General features: G+C 44.3%; 1 pseudogene; it reads right to left on the bottom strand.

The window, feature by feature from the left end:
* Window positions 1–9,479, bottom strand: part of LOC125146041 — an 18,391-nt pseudogene extending 8,912 nt beyond the window's left edge.
* Window positions 9,480–14,088: the final 4,609 nt, after the last annotated feature.

Raw genomic sequence — 14,088 nt, forward strand, 5'->3', positions numbered from 1 at the left:
TGAAACACCAAAAGGAATAGAGAGAGACAGAACTTTTCCTTCTGAGCATGTGCTATCCATTCTGTGGTCACACACCACACCACAACACACAACACACCACATCACACACACCACCCACACAACACACCACACATCACACACAACCCAGATATTTATGTAGTTGACTGTGTCTCTCCCAATACCTCAGGCGACTCTCTCTTCTATTCCTACAATCTCCCTCTCTCTCCCTCTCTCTCTCACTCAATCTCCCTCTCTCTCTCTCCCTCCCTCTCCCTCTTTCCCTCACGATCCTCTACTCTCTCGAGCTATCACTCTTCCTTCTCTCCCTCTCTCTCTCTCTCTCTCTCTCTCTCTCTGTCCTGTTTTATAAATCACTTTTCTGCATGATCGAGGCTATAAAACGTCCTCACTCTCTTTGTCTGTCTTTCTCTCCCCACAAGGCAATTTGTTTAAACTATACTCTTTACTTCCTCCTCCATTTCCTCATCCATTCATCATCATCACCATCATAATCATTCCTCAGAGAATTAGAGGAAGGAGGAAGAAAACTAATTCCTACTGGAGAGTCGATCTTGAGGAGAGCGATGTCTGATCTTTCGTCAATGTCTGTGATTTTGGCGTCGTACGACTGTCCGTTTTTCAGTTCCACTTTCACTCTGTTTTTATCGGCGACGACGTGGGCGTTAGTGACAATCAGTCCGTCATCAGACACGATAAATCCCGAACCGGTCGCCACGGCCCTCTCACGCAAACTGTACATCATCCTGAAAGAAAGACAAAGTTCCTCAGCTTTCGGAAGAAAAAAACAGTGTGGACCTAAATAAGGCATCACTTACTCATTCATTCATTCATTCATCTTCTACCGCTTATCCGAACTTCTCGGGTCACGGGGAGCCTGTGCCTATCTCAGGCGTCATCGGGCATCGAGGCAGGATACACCCTGGACGGAGTGCCAACCCATCACAGGGCACACACACACTCTCATTCACTCACACACACACACACACACACTCTCATTCACTCACACACTCACACACTACAAACAATTTTCCAGAGATGCCAATCAACCTACCATGCATGTCTTTGGACCGGGGGAGGAAACCGGAGTACCCGGAGGAAACCCCCGAGGCACGGGGAGAACATGCAAACTCCACACACACAAGGCGGAGACAGGAATCGAACCCCCAACCCTGGAGGTGTTAGGCGAAGGTGCTAACCACTAAGCCACCGTGTCCCCAGCATCACTTACTGTACACACTTATAAATATATGAATAACAGAAATGTCTTAATTAAAACATCTTCTGAGGAAAAGTGGCCTTTAGTCTTTTCCTGAAGAAATCAAGATACAAGGCTGTTTGGCGTACGGACATGACACCGAGGATCCAGAAGGAGCAACATCTTGCTCTAGACCTGAGAGAAGGACACACTAGGAAGTGTAAGGTTGAAGACCTGAGTGCATGGAACATGAGTACAAGAGATGTCGGAATTAGGGCTGGGCGATAAAACGATAACGATATGTATCGCGATAGACACGTGATCGATAGATTTTTTTTATTCTAGTTCGGAAGAAAACAGAGGTTGAGAAGGACGTTTGCTCTCTGGTAACCTAGCAACGTAGGGAGTGACACGCCAAAAAGCCAATCATGTAACAGTGTCACATTTGGTTGCACCGTGTCGTCGTCTCGTGCCGGTCTGCTGGATTCCTCTTCAGTACCCGGCGAATGCCAAGCAGGAAATGTTTATATTTAACACTTTGCACTATTTTATTACACTTTATTACACATTTCTTACATTTTCTGTCATTTCTCGCCTTAAATGTTAAGAGATAATAGTTAAGTGTTCATTGTGACTTTAGACTCATGTTTACATTATAATTATTGGAGGTTTCCTGGTTGGTGACGTTTCTGCCTTAAGAACTGAGGGGATTCTGATCAGACGAAGGTGAAGTTTATAATAAAAAGGTTTAAATCTAATATATTTTTCTCCTGGTCCTTATTTTAAATGGGTCGTAAAAATAATCGATAATTATCGATATCGACCGATATGAAGCACCGATATCGTGATACAGTTTTCAGATGTATCGCCCGGCCCTAGATGGATTTGGATTCTTGTTGCTACAGGAAGTCAGTGCACTGACCTCAGTGACATGAGGGAACTTCAGAACCTATGCGCGAGTTAGAGCATTTGACTGGAGGCTAGCAGACGCATTTTTGGTTTGCTGCAGCCGGCAAGTTAAAATTTTGATGTCATGCGGTGTTGTCAAGTGTCACGCACTGAGAGTGACAGTCACACATTTGGGTCTATCCTCCTGCTCTCCCGCCACACATCGTATTTCTCACACAGAAAAACTTTTTGACTATTTATCATATATTTAATAAGCCGCAGCGCCCAAAATGTATCAGTCCGCACCGCCGTCTCTATGGAAACGGGCAGGAATCAAGCGCGTCTCCACTGGAGTTCTTAGGCCCCGTTCACACTGCAGGTAAAAGTGGCCCAAATTTTTTTGGGGTCATGTGACCAGGTCAGACTTCTTCAGGAGGAGTGTGGACACTCAAATCTTCCACATGTGTCCTGAATCAGACCCAAATCTGATTTTTTCCAATGTGGCCGCAGTGTGAACAACCAAGGCGGATTTGATGGATGGATTTACATCGACATTCGTCACAATTATGCGCCGGGTGAAGACTTTTTTTGCTTAACACACACACACGTTACCAGTCACGTTTGTGTCACGTTTTCGCTGGCGCAAAAAAAAAAAAAACTTTTCTGACACGTTTGTGTCAAGTTTTTTTTTTTTTTTTTTTGAGCCAGCGAAAACGTGACACAAACGTGACTGGTAACGTGTGTGTGTTAAGAGTGTTATATAAAGTGGTTATGTTTGCATTGAATACATCGTATTACTTCCTCCGTAACCTCGCCAACTTTTTAGCGCGTCGGCGTGCTGCGTGTGATGTCATCGTTATCGTTCGTTTGCGCATGCGGGTCAGTTCGAAACAGCAAACAGTTCACACTGGTATCTGATATAGGTCACATTTTAATGAGTGCAGGTTCGGAGACTAATTTAGAACCAGTTCTTTCTGTTTCGACCGCCAAAGCACCGGCTCCGAATAAGGAAAAGTGATTCTTAAGTAGCACCAAAACATTGCTGGTCTAGACTTAAGAACCGCTTTGCATCAGGAGCTGTGGGCGGGGCTACTGTTAGCGCATTTGATAATGTACCTTAAGTATACTAATGTTTAATACACTTTTACTTTACCGCGATATGATGCATATCAGCACACATGATAGTATGTAGCTACATGCTAAGGCTAACTTTTTTCTGTGTTAATAATAAAATAACGTTATGTACTTTATACAAATTATACGGAGCTGCATGTACACGTCGGATTCGCCACGTTTGGATGCTAATGTAGGTTCACACAAAGCCATGAGCATTAACAATAAAGCAACATCAGCCATTGTTGTTGTTGTGTTTGTCGCTGCTGTGCTAACGTTGCTGCGCTCGGTAACGTGACACGTATACAGTGATGTCACACTCGGCGCTCTGACGGCTCTCTAGCCGATGGAAAGGCAAACCGGTTCATAGAAGGTTCGTCAGTGGAACCAGCTTTGAACCAGCACCAGCGCTAGCTCTGAACCAGCACCTGGTTCTTTCTGGTGGAAAAGAGGCATGAGTGTTTAAGGTTGCCGACCCCTGACTTAGACCATCTCTGATAGAGAATGCTTCTGAGATGTTTGATACCTACTGAGTATGGAAGTGTTTTTGGCCGTTTAGGCCGATCTCTACTGAGGCATTCGGACGGAATAGTCAGAAAAAACCTTCTATTAAGGGATTAATTTCAGGGAGACGTCAGTGCCGAGACTTCGGTTCTCTGGTCAGTCAATTACTTAAACTTGTGTGTTTAAAAGCAAAACAGGGTTGGATAATTGTCTTCAGGAAGTTATGGGTCAGTTTTTTTGGCTTTGAAGACCATCAGCGGCATCGTGGCAGGAAGCCACTTGAAGGGAATGTAACAATTTTGTTACGTATGAGAACGTGGAAAGATGAAAACCAGTAATTCAGCTGAATTCTGGATCAGGAAACGTTATAGTATAGCTCAGAAGCCTGCCAGAAGTACGGTAAGTAGCAGAAGCAGCAGAATCCCGAGATGACGAGATGAAATGACCAGATTAGCTTGTTGTGAAAAAGAAATTCTGCAGAGATGTCAGTTTAGAAAGATGTCTACAGCCAGACTGAGTCAGAGGTCACTTGGTGTGATCCAACAGTTCTCCATGGAGACCACAAGATGATGAGGTCTAAGTTGGGGCTGCATCCACAAATATATATATATATATATATATAGATCAGCTCAGTCTTGCTTGGATTTATTTATAGTTAAGGTTAAGTTAAGATGCGATCTATAACAAGATGTCTTCCGAACATGCTGAGATAAGTGCAGTTATGGGAATGGAGAGAGAAGAAAGGAGACGATGAGTCATCGGCGTTACAGTGGGATGAAAATAAATCCATCTACAAATACGATTTCATTGAGACGGAGACGCCATACGTTTATGTCTAAATGAGATCTTCTGCCTTCTTTCACAGTTAATTATTGTGTTTAAAGAATAACTCCACATGGTTTTATTGGATGACAACAAGCGGTAGAAAATGAGATGAGATGAGATGAGAATGTGTAAAACATACACACACACACACACACACACACACACCCACACACACTTACTTGCGGTAGAGTTCAATATGAACGACAGCAGGTGCGATTTTCTCCACCACGTCAGCGATGAAGTTGTATTTATATCTCAGACTGGTTGGCTTTTCCTGAACTACAGTAGAGAAACACACACACACACACACACACACACACACACACACACACACACACACACACACAAATTTCAAGTCCCTGAAAATTACAATGGCATCATGTGAAGAGGAAAAAACATCAGACTGGTTATTTCATTTCTCTTTATTTATGTCCATCTCAGAAAGGCTTCATTTACGGTTTAGTAGAAAAAAATATATCTAAAAAGAGAAGAGTTAAATAAAACAAACGAAAAAGGAATCAAAACATTTATAAGTCTTTAAGTGAGTGTTTTGGCTAAAGTGTGGCTGATGATGATAGAGGACTTCATCACTGTGTTACAATACAGCTTACACTGCACCCTGGTTCATGTGCCCTAACTACTAAATGGTGCATATCACAAGTGTGTAAGGAAGTGCAGAAGTATGTCGGGGTGTGAGAGTGTGTAAAGGTAGTGTAGGAATGTGTATGGGAGTGTGTAACGGAGAGTAGAAGTGTATAAAGTGTATGGAGTGAAACATGGAGTGTTTAGGGTAATGTGTATAGGAGAGTGTAGGAGTGTATAAGGGAGTGTAGAAATGTATAGGGGAGTGTATAGGGAGTGTATTTGGGAGTGTATAGGGGAGTGTATAGGGGAGTGTATAAGGGAGTGTATAGGGGAGTGTAAAGGGGAGTGTATAGGGGAGTGTATAAGGGCGTGTATAGGGAGTGTATAGGAAAGTGTATAAGGGAGTGTATAGGGGAGTGTATAAGGGAGTGTATAGGGGAGTGTATTAGGGAGTGTATAGGGGAGTGTATTAGGGAGTGTATAGGGGAGTGTATATGGGAGTGTATAGGGGAGTGTATAGGGAGTGTATAGGGGAGTGTATAGGGAGTGTATAAGGGAGTGTATAAGGGAGTGTATAGGGGAGTGTATAAGGGAGTGTATAGGGGAGTGTAAAGGGGAGTGTATAGGGGAGTGTATAAGGGCGTGTATAGGGAGTGTATAAGGGAGTGTATAGGGGAGTGTAAAGGGGAGTGTATAGGGGAGTGTATAAGGGCATGTATAGGGAGTGTATAAGGGAGTGTATAGGGGAGTGTATAGGAAAGTGTATAGGGGAGTGTATAAGGGAGTGTATAGGGGAGTGTATAGGGGAGTGTATAAGAGAGTGTATAGGGGAGTGTATAGGGGAGTGTATAGGGGAGTGTATAGGGGAGTGTATAGGAAAGTGTATAAGGGAGTGTATAGGGGAGTGTATAAGGGAGTGTATAGGGGAGTGTATAGGGGAGTGTATAGGGGAGTGTATAGGGGAGTGTAAAAGGGAGAGTGTATAGGGGAGTGTATAGGGGAATGTAAAAGGGAGAGTGTATAGGGGAGAGTATAGCGGAGTGTATAAGAGAGTGTATAGGGGAGTGTATAGGGGAGTGTATAAGAGAGTGTATAGGGGAGAGTGTAAAGGAGTGTAGGAGTGTATAGTGGAGTGTCTAAATGAGTGTAGTAGTGTATAAGGGAGTGTATAGGGGAGTGTATAGGGGAGTGTATAAGAGAGTGTATAGTGGAGTGTGTAAATGAGTGTAGTAGTGTATAAGGGAGTGTGTAAAGGAGTGTAGGAGTGTATAGTGGAGTGTGTAAATGAGTGTAGGAGTGTATAGTGGAGTGTCTAAATGAGTGTAGGAGTGTATAGTGGAGTGTGTAAAGGAGTGTAGGAGTGTATAGTGGAGTGTGTAAAGGAGTGTAGGAGTGTATAGTGGAGTGTGTAAAGGAGTGTAGGAGTGTATAGTGGAGTGTGTAAAGGAGTGTAGGAGTGTATAGTGGAGTGTAGCTGTGTAAAGGAGTGTAGGAGTGTATAGTGGAGTGTGTAAAGGAGTGTAGGAGTGTATAGTGGAGTGTGTAAAGGAGTGTAGGAGTGTATAGTGGAGTGTAGCTGTGTAAAGGAGTGTAGGAGTTTCTGCTGGAACACACTCACTAACCTCTAGCAGTCAGAAACCCCTGTTTATTTATCCCTTCATCTCTTTCCCTGATTCTCCCTTTATCTGTCTGTTTCTCTGTCTTTTCCTCTGCTGCCCTTTCTCTCTCTCTCTCTGTCTCTCTCTCTCTCTCACACACACACACACACACACACTTTTCTGCCGTCTCCTCACTCAGGCGTGTCTGGAAATCTTCTGTCTCTCCTGCTCTGTAATTTACGCTAATTTTCAGTAAGTGAGGTGCACGTGTCATTCAGCCTGAAACAAACCGCACTGTTGATTATCTCTGCTCATAAACATTCCTGACACTCAGCCTGACTGTCACCGTGTTTACACCGTAGTGTGTGTGTGTGTGTGTGTGTGTGTGTGTGTGTGTGTGTGTGTGTGTGTGTGTGTGTGTGTGTGTGTGTGTGTGTGTGTGTTTGTGTGCATGTGCTGATCTGTAGGTTTCTCACTGATGCTGCCTAATTACAGAGGATCACAGGTGGAAAAAGTGCGCAGCAGCCAGAGGAAAGTGTGCAGTGAAATGAAATGAGCTGTGAAGGGTTTGGGTTAGACTGAGGGAATAAACAGATGAATGAAAGTCAGATGGTGATGTGAGAGAGAGAGAGAGAGAGAGAGAGAGAGAGAGAGAGAGAGAGAGAGAGAGAGAGAGAGAGAGAGAGAGATCAGACAAAGATCCTGAGTTACCTGAGTTCTCCAGAGAACCTTCCCATGAAGATGACAAAGAACAAGAACAACGACAAGAAAAACCCTCCAATGTGGCTGAATTGTTACATCAGATGATAAAGTAGCCACCATCCACCAAGACGTTTTAGGGGAGTCCTTCAGACAGTAAAGCGTTCTTTATAAAGTTCGCTGAGCTTTTCTTGTACTTAGAGCCACTTTCTAGGACAAACTTGTAGACAAAAAAAGGTTCTACATAGAACTTCTTGGAAACATCTTTGAGGTAACATCCTGTTGTATGTAAGTAACTCTACATCCCTACATCAGTGTTTCACCATCAGAGATGTTTCTCTGTCACTGATTGGGTTGTAGATGAAACACAAGAAAAGATTCTTTGCAGAACCATACGGAGATCCGGTATCAACAATGTTTACATTTTTTTTTGAGTGATGTAATTTTATTTTAATGGTGGTTTTAAAAAAGAACTCCAAACCCATGACATCACCATGTTTCTGTTTCAGAACCTGCTCTTTTGTGGTGGAAAAAACGCAGAATGTGGAACATTGCTGTTGCAAAAGAACTTACAGACAAGGAACTTCAAGAGTTCAGATTTTCTCCATTAAACAGAGACGTAAAAATACTTTAGACTGTTTAATAAAAGGTTTAATGTTAAACTCATTATCTTACAGCTAATCTTCATTTTCACCAATCTGTCTCTCATCATGTCTATTTGTCTGTCTGTCTGTCTGTCTGTCTGTCTGTCTGTCTGTCAGACAGCACGTGTTTTTGTCATGTATCTGTACCTCTCTCTCCCCGTCTGGCAAAGTGACGTGACATACGGCTAAGTATGGTGACCCAGACTCAGAATTTGTTCTCTGCATTAAACCTATCCAAAGTGAACACACACCCGGAGCAGTGGGCAGCCATTTATGCTGCGGCGCCCGGGGAGCAGTCGGGGGGGTTCGGTGCCTCAAGGGCACCTCAGTCGTGTTATTGCCGGCCTGAGACTCGAACCCACAACCTTAGGGTTAGGAGTCAAACTCTGTCTGTATTTTACAATATCAGTTTCCTCCTGTCTCCCTGATTTTCTGTCTCTCATCATTGCTCTCTCTCTCTCTCTCTCTCTCTCTCTCTTTCTTTCTCTCTCAAACACACACACTCACACACTCACACACACTTACACAGTGACAGAAGATGACAGAAGCAGAAAGAAAGAGAACTCTATAACTCATAAAGAATGATAAAGATGTACTGGCAGAAAAAAGAAAGGGAAATATGTGCCTCATCAGCATTTTACACACACACACACACACACACACACACACACACACACACACACACACACACACACACACACACACACACACACACACACACACGGCATCTCACCTTCTCCGCACGCTCCTTTGTGCACAAGCAGCACTGGGGACTGTTGTAGCTCCTGCGCGCGCTCACTGGCTCGTTTCAGTTCGCACGCGCTCCGGTACGAGACTCCGTCACTACCGCACACCGGCTCCTCGCTCGCGCAAACACACAGTGCTGTTCGCGTTCTTCGCCGGATCACGACTGGTAAGGATGATGATGAGGTTATAGAAGATGGTGGTAGTGATGATGATGACTCGACGCACCGGAGACCGCGCGCGCACACCGGATCACCGAGCCGCCTCGCGCCCCCAGTTAACGCACACGCCTCGCCCTCACCGGATGCGCAGACCGCGCAGCAGCCGCACGCGTCGAGCGCGAGCTCCGTGGCGCATCGCGCGGGCAGCGCAGGACAGCGAGACTTGTCACAACGCGCGGGACATGCACCGATCAGCGCGCGCTTACCGATCCGCGCGTTCACCGGACAAACAAGAACTACAGAGCTTAGACACAGCAGCACGGAGCTGAGCACGAGCGACTCCATCACACACACTCACACAAACACACACACACACACACACTCACGTGCGTACACACTGTTGAGCGAACAGAAGAAGAGGAACGTGTTAGTCGATGTGTTTTACTGGATGACCCCGCCCCTTTTAACTTTTCTGACCAATCAGAGCGCATCCATCACTCACACGCCATATGACTTTAGAATGAAAATCAGATACACGTTTTACAAAAAAAAACTACAAGTTCTACAAGCTCCTTCTTCTGAGATCTTGAGGACTAAGAACTTTTAGTCCTCACATGCTGAGGTCTACAAAACCCTAATGCCCCTATTTTGAGTTCTACACACTTACATCTGCAAACATGTGGTCTACAAGCTCCTTCTCCTGCTAGCATGTGGTCTACAAGCTCCTTCTCCTGCAAACATGTGGTCTACAAGCTCCTTCTCCTGCTAGCATGTGGTCTACAAGCTCCTTCTCCTGCTAGCATGTGGTCTACAAGCTCCTTCTCCTGCCATTCTTAAGTTTGTTAAGATCCTGCATCAGTCTTAAGATCCTTTTAATATTAATCTAAGTTCTACAAGGTGTAAATCTGCCCTTTTGAGTTCTAAAAGCTCCTTCTCCGGTTCTCCTGAAATCTACAAATTCTCATATCTACCATTTTGACTTCCACAGTGAATCCACAAGCTGCTGTCATTTGGAGATTTAAAACATTAAACTTGCATTCTGATGCCTAAAAGGTTCTATTATCCTGAAGTCTGCGAGTCTACAATCTCCTTTTCCTCATGTTTTGAAGTTTACAAGCTCCTTCTTTTGCCATTTTGATGTCTACAAGTTCATCTCCTGTCTTTTTGAGGTCTACAAGCTCCGTCTCCTGGAGGACTATGGAGCAGAATTCTGCATGGACCCCCACTGTCCATCTAGTGCTCTTCGGTTCTCACCACATCAGCGTTTGCAGCCTGTAAGTCCACCGCCCTCTGGTGGATTATTTGGGTTTTGACACTTTCAGTTCAACACTTACTCGGAGTGTGGAAAATGTCACCACTGTTCCCAAAGTAACCGATTCATCATATTACTAAAATATAAAGTATTGCAAATATTACAGTGTTGGAAATCAATAATCCCTGCTCAGGTATGTGTTCAGTCTCTTGTCATGACAACACTGGACTACTGCAGCTCTCTCTGTCAGGTCTACATATGAACACAATTCATCCTCTGTAAATGATCCATAATGCAGCTGTGTGACTTGTCTTCAACCTGCCTAAGTTCTCCACACCACCACACTGCTGTGTTCCTCCACTGGCTCCTGTAGCTGAACACATCAGATATAAACCTCAAAGCCCTCAGCACTCCTCACACTGCACCTCGTACCCTCAGATCTACAGCACTGCTCCACTGGTCCCACCATCTCTCAGGGGAAGAGGGAAGTATACAATGTTCTGGCACCGAGGTGGTGGAATGAACTTCCCCTAGAGGTCCGAACAGCTGAGTCGCTGGATATCTTCAAACGATGGTTGAAGACCTTCATCTTCATGAACCACTTCAGCTAGCACTTCTTTCTCGATTTGTTGCATATATGTTTATAAAAACAAAAAAAGGTTTCCTAAACGATTCTGTACGTCGCTCTGGATAAGGAATAAAACACTTCAGTTTAGTTGAGTAACGTCTCAGCAGCTCTGACCAGACAGAATTATGTCTACAAGAGCTACATGGATGTAAGCTTTCGGAGTGTGTAATAACATTTGAAGTCCTAGATATATCATGTTACAATATCACCTTAAAGCTGTGCTGTGATTTTAGATGATGGGCTCAACATGTCACTCCAGTGACATCACATTAGCCAGCTGATCACCAGAGTGTCGTTCCCTAAGGTCTAAACATGAGCATAGGCTTTAGTGTTGTGGCTCTCCAGTGGTGGAAAGAGTGTTCCATGAGGTGGAAATACACCCTGGATGTCTATGGCAGAGCACCATTCATTTAGGGATTAGGGTAATTATGTGCTTAATGGAAAATTTACAAAGAGCCTGTTTTTGGAGGTGGAAGGAAACCGAAGAACCTGGCAGAGAACATGCAAGCACCTGCAGCACCAGGCTAGTCTGTTTTTATTATTCTCCTGTGCTCCATTGGAAAGAATGAGCTGAGGAAGACTAAGAAGAATCAAGAGTGGAAAGGATGTTGGTCCAGATACCTGTGGAGGTGTGGACTTGTCTAGGAGAGACAGCAGTGGGAGATTCTTTCTAGATTATTCAAGACGGATTTGGGGTGAACAATCCAGTGTGACGGGGAGTGTGTAAAAGAGGTGAAGAGGCGAGTGTAGGTTGGAGTGGGTGGAGAAATGTGTCAGGAGTGTTGTGTGTGTGTGTGTGTGACAGAAGAGTGTCAGAGAGAATGAAAGGAAAGGTGTAGAAGACGGTAGTGAGAGCAGCTTTGCTGTATGGGTTAGAGACTGTAGCAGTGAGGAAAAGACATGAGGCAGAGATGGAGGTAGCAGAGATGAGGATGTTGAGGTTCTCTTTAGGAGTGACGAGGATGGACAGGATTAGGAACTAGGACATCAGAGGGACAGCTCAGGTTGGCCGTTTTGGGGACAAGGACAGAGAGACTAGATTTGGACATGTACAGAGGAGGGAGATGGTTATATTGGTAGCAGGATGTTGGAGATCGATCTGCAAGGTAAGCGGTCAAGAGGAAGGACAAAGAGGAGACATATGGATGTGTTAAATGAGGACATGAAGGTAATAGGTGTGAAAGAAGAGGATGCCGAGGATAGAGTTAGGTGGAAACTGATTATTCGATGTGGCGCCCCCTAATGGGAAAAGCTGAAAGTAGAAGAAGAAGATTGCACTCTTTGGGGCAGTGGTAGTTTAAACAGTTGTTGATTGGAAGGTTGGGGTTCAAGTCCTACCATCGGCAAGTTGCCACTGTTCAACCCTTGAGCGAGACCCTTAACCCTCGATAGCACCGGGGTTCAAACAGTGTATCATGGTCTACAATCTGCTCTGAACCTAAGCTGGAATTTGAGGAAAAGTATTTTAAGTATCTCCGTCTCTCTCTCTTTCTCTCTCTCTGTGCGCATGCGTGAGCGTGTGAGCGTGTAGTGAAGGTGTGAGTGAATACTCTACCTTTATTGCTTTTTTCTTTATGTTGTATGGTGTGTGACTTGAGTGAGCGTAGAGCTGTGTGTGTGTGTGTGTGTGTGTGTGTGTGTGTGTGTGTGTGTGTGAGGCATTGTAGTGGCTTAACTTTTCTCCTTTCTTTCGGCGTCATGGCTTTAACAAACCTGACCCGGAAACATGGGTTTAAATTGCTAACGACTGTCACGTGCACCGTAGAGGAGTGCGCCGCAACGGTAGCTAAGCTAATCGGCGGAAGGAGCATTGTCTCTGCCGGCCGCATGAACAAGGCAGTGGTAATGTTTGTGGATGAAGTTCACAAAGTTGAGTTTGTGATCAAAGACACTCTGGTCAAAGTTTTTCCCCTCAGTAGCCTCTCAAAAAGGGTTATTTTGTCCAATGTTCCCCCCTACATAGACGATAAGGTACTGATTGCACAACTGACCAGTGTCTGAGATAAAGCTGAGTACAACAGGCTATAAAGACCCCAAGATGAAGCACATTTTGTCCTATAGGAGATTTGTGTATATGATCTTAAACAACAGGGATGAAGGCCTGAATATTGTGTTTAAAGTCAAAGTAAATGGGGAGGAATTTGTCATTTTTGCTACTTCTGGAGTGTTGAAGTGTTTTGGGTGTGGTCAGGAGGGACATATGTTCAGGAACTGTCCTGAGAAAGAGGTTGATGGTGTTCAGGAGACAGGAATACAGAAAGAAAAAGACAAGCATGACAATGAGGAAAGCAATGTACAGACAGAACGGCAGGAAGAAATAAAACAGGGAACAGTAACACACAAGGTCAAGAAGAAGTAGAGAATACAACTGGGCCAGAAGCAGAACAGATGGAGACGGGACAGGAAAATCTATAAGCTAATGATAAACCAGAACAGAACACAGAGGCGGTCATAAACCAGAGTAGTGAGGAGTCTGTAGCTACAGACGTCACGGATCTGATCACAGCTGATGCAGGGTTCACTGTGGTCAGATCCAAAAGAATGTCTAAAGCAAGCAATAGTGGCTTTCAGACTAGGAAGAAAGGGCTTGTTGAAGCAGAACATGAACAACAAAGTGTAAACAGTCAAGAAGCAGTGATGGAGTCGGGCAGTGAGCAAGACACCAACACAGACACGGACAGCGATGAGGACAATCTCAATAAGGAACAGCCAGGTACATAGAGTACACAGCTAAGGAGATAAAAAGGTTTCTCCAAAAAACCAAGAACATGAAGGGAGTTAAAATAGACCAGCACTTCCCCGACAGACAACGTTTTGTGGACTCGGCTACAAACATAATAAGGGACAAAAATAAAAGCTTCACACACCAAGAAGTTTATCGTTTAAAAAAGCTTGTAATAAGGACAAGACAGGATTTGCTGTGCGATGAGGATGACAGTGCATGACCTATTACTCTGTGACATAATGGTAGTCTGTTTCTATGTCATACTTTATCTCATGTCTGATTTTAACATTGCTTCTTTAAATTTACGTGGAGGAAGGGATGTTAGAAAAAGAACAGAACTGTATGAATTATTGAGACTGAAACACATAGATGTGATATTTATACAAGAAACACACAGTGATAAAGAAAATGAGTCCAGATGGATGATGGAATGGGAAGGTGAAGCTGTTTTAAGTTCACTGAGTTCAGTAAGCGCCGGAGTGGGCATTCTGTTTGCCAAACATTTC

Source organism: Tachysurus fulvidraco, chromosome 12 (assembly GCF_022655615.1).
Source record: "Tachysurus fulvidraco isolate hzauxx_2018 chromosome 12, HZAU_PFXX_2.0, whole genome shotgun sequence".
Taxonomy (NCBI): Eukaryota; Metazoa; Chordata; class Actinopteri; order Siluriformes; family Bagridae; genus Tachysurus; species Tachysurus fulvidraco.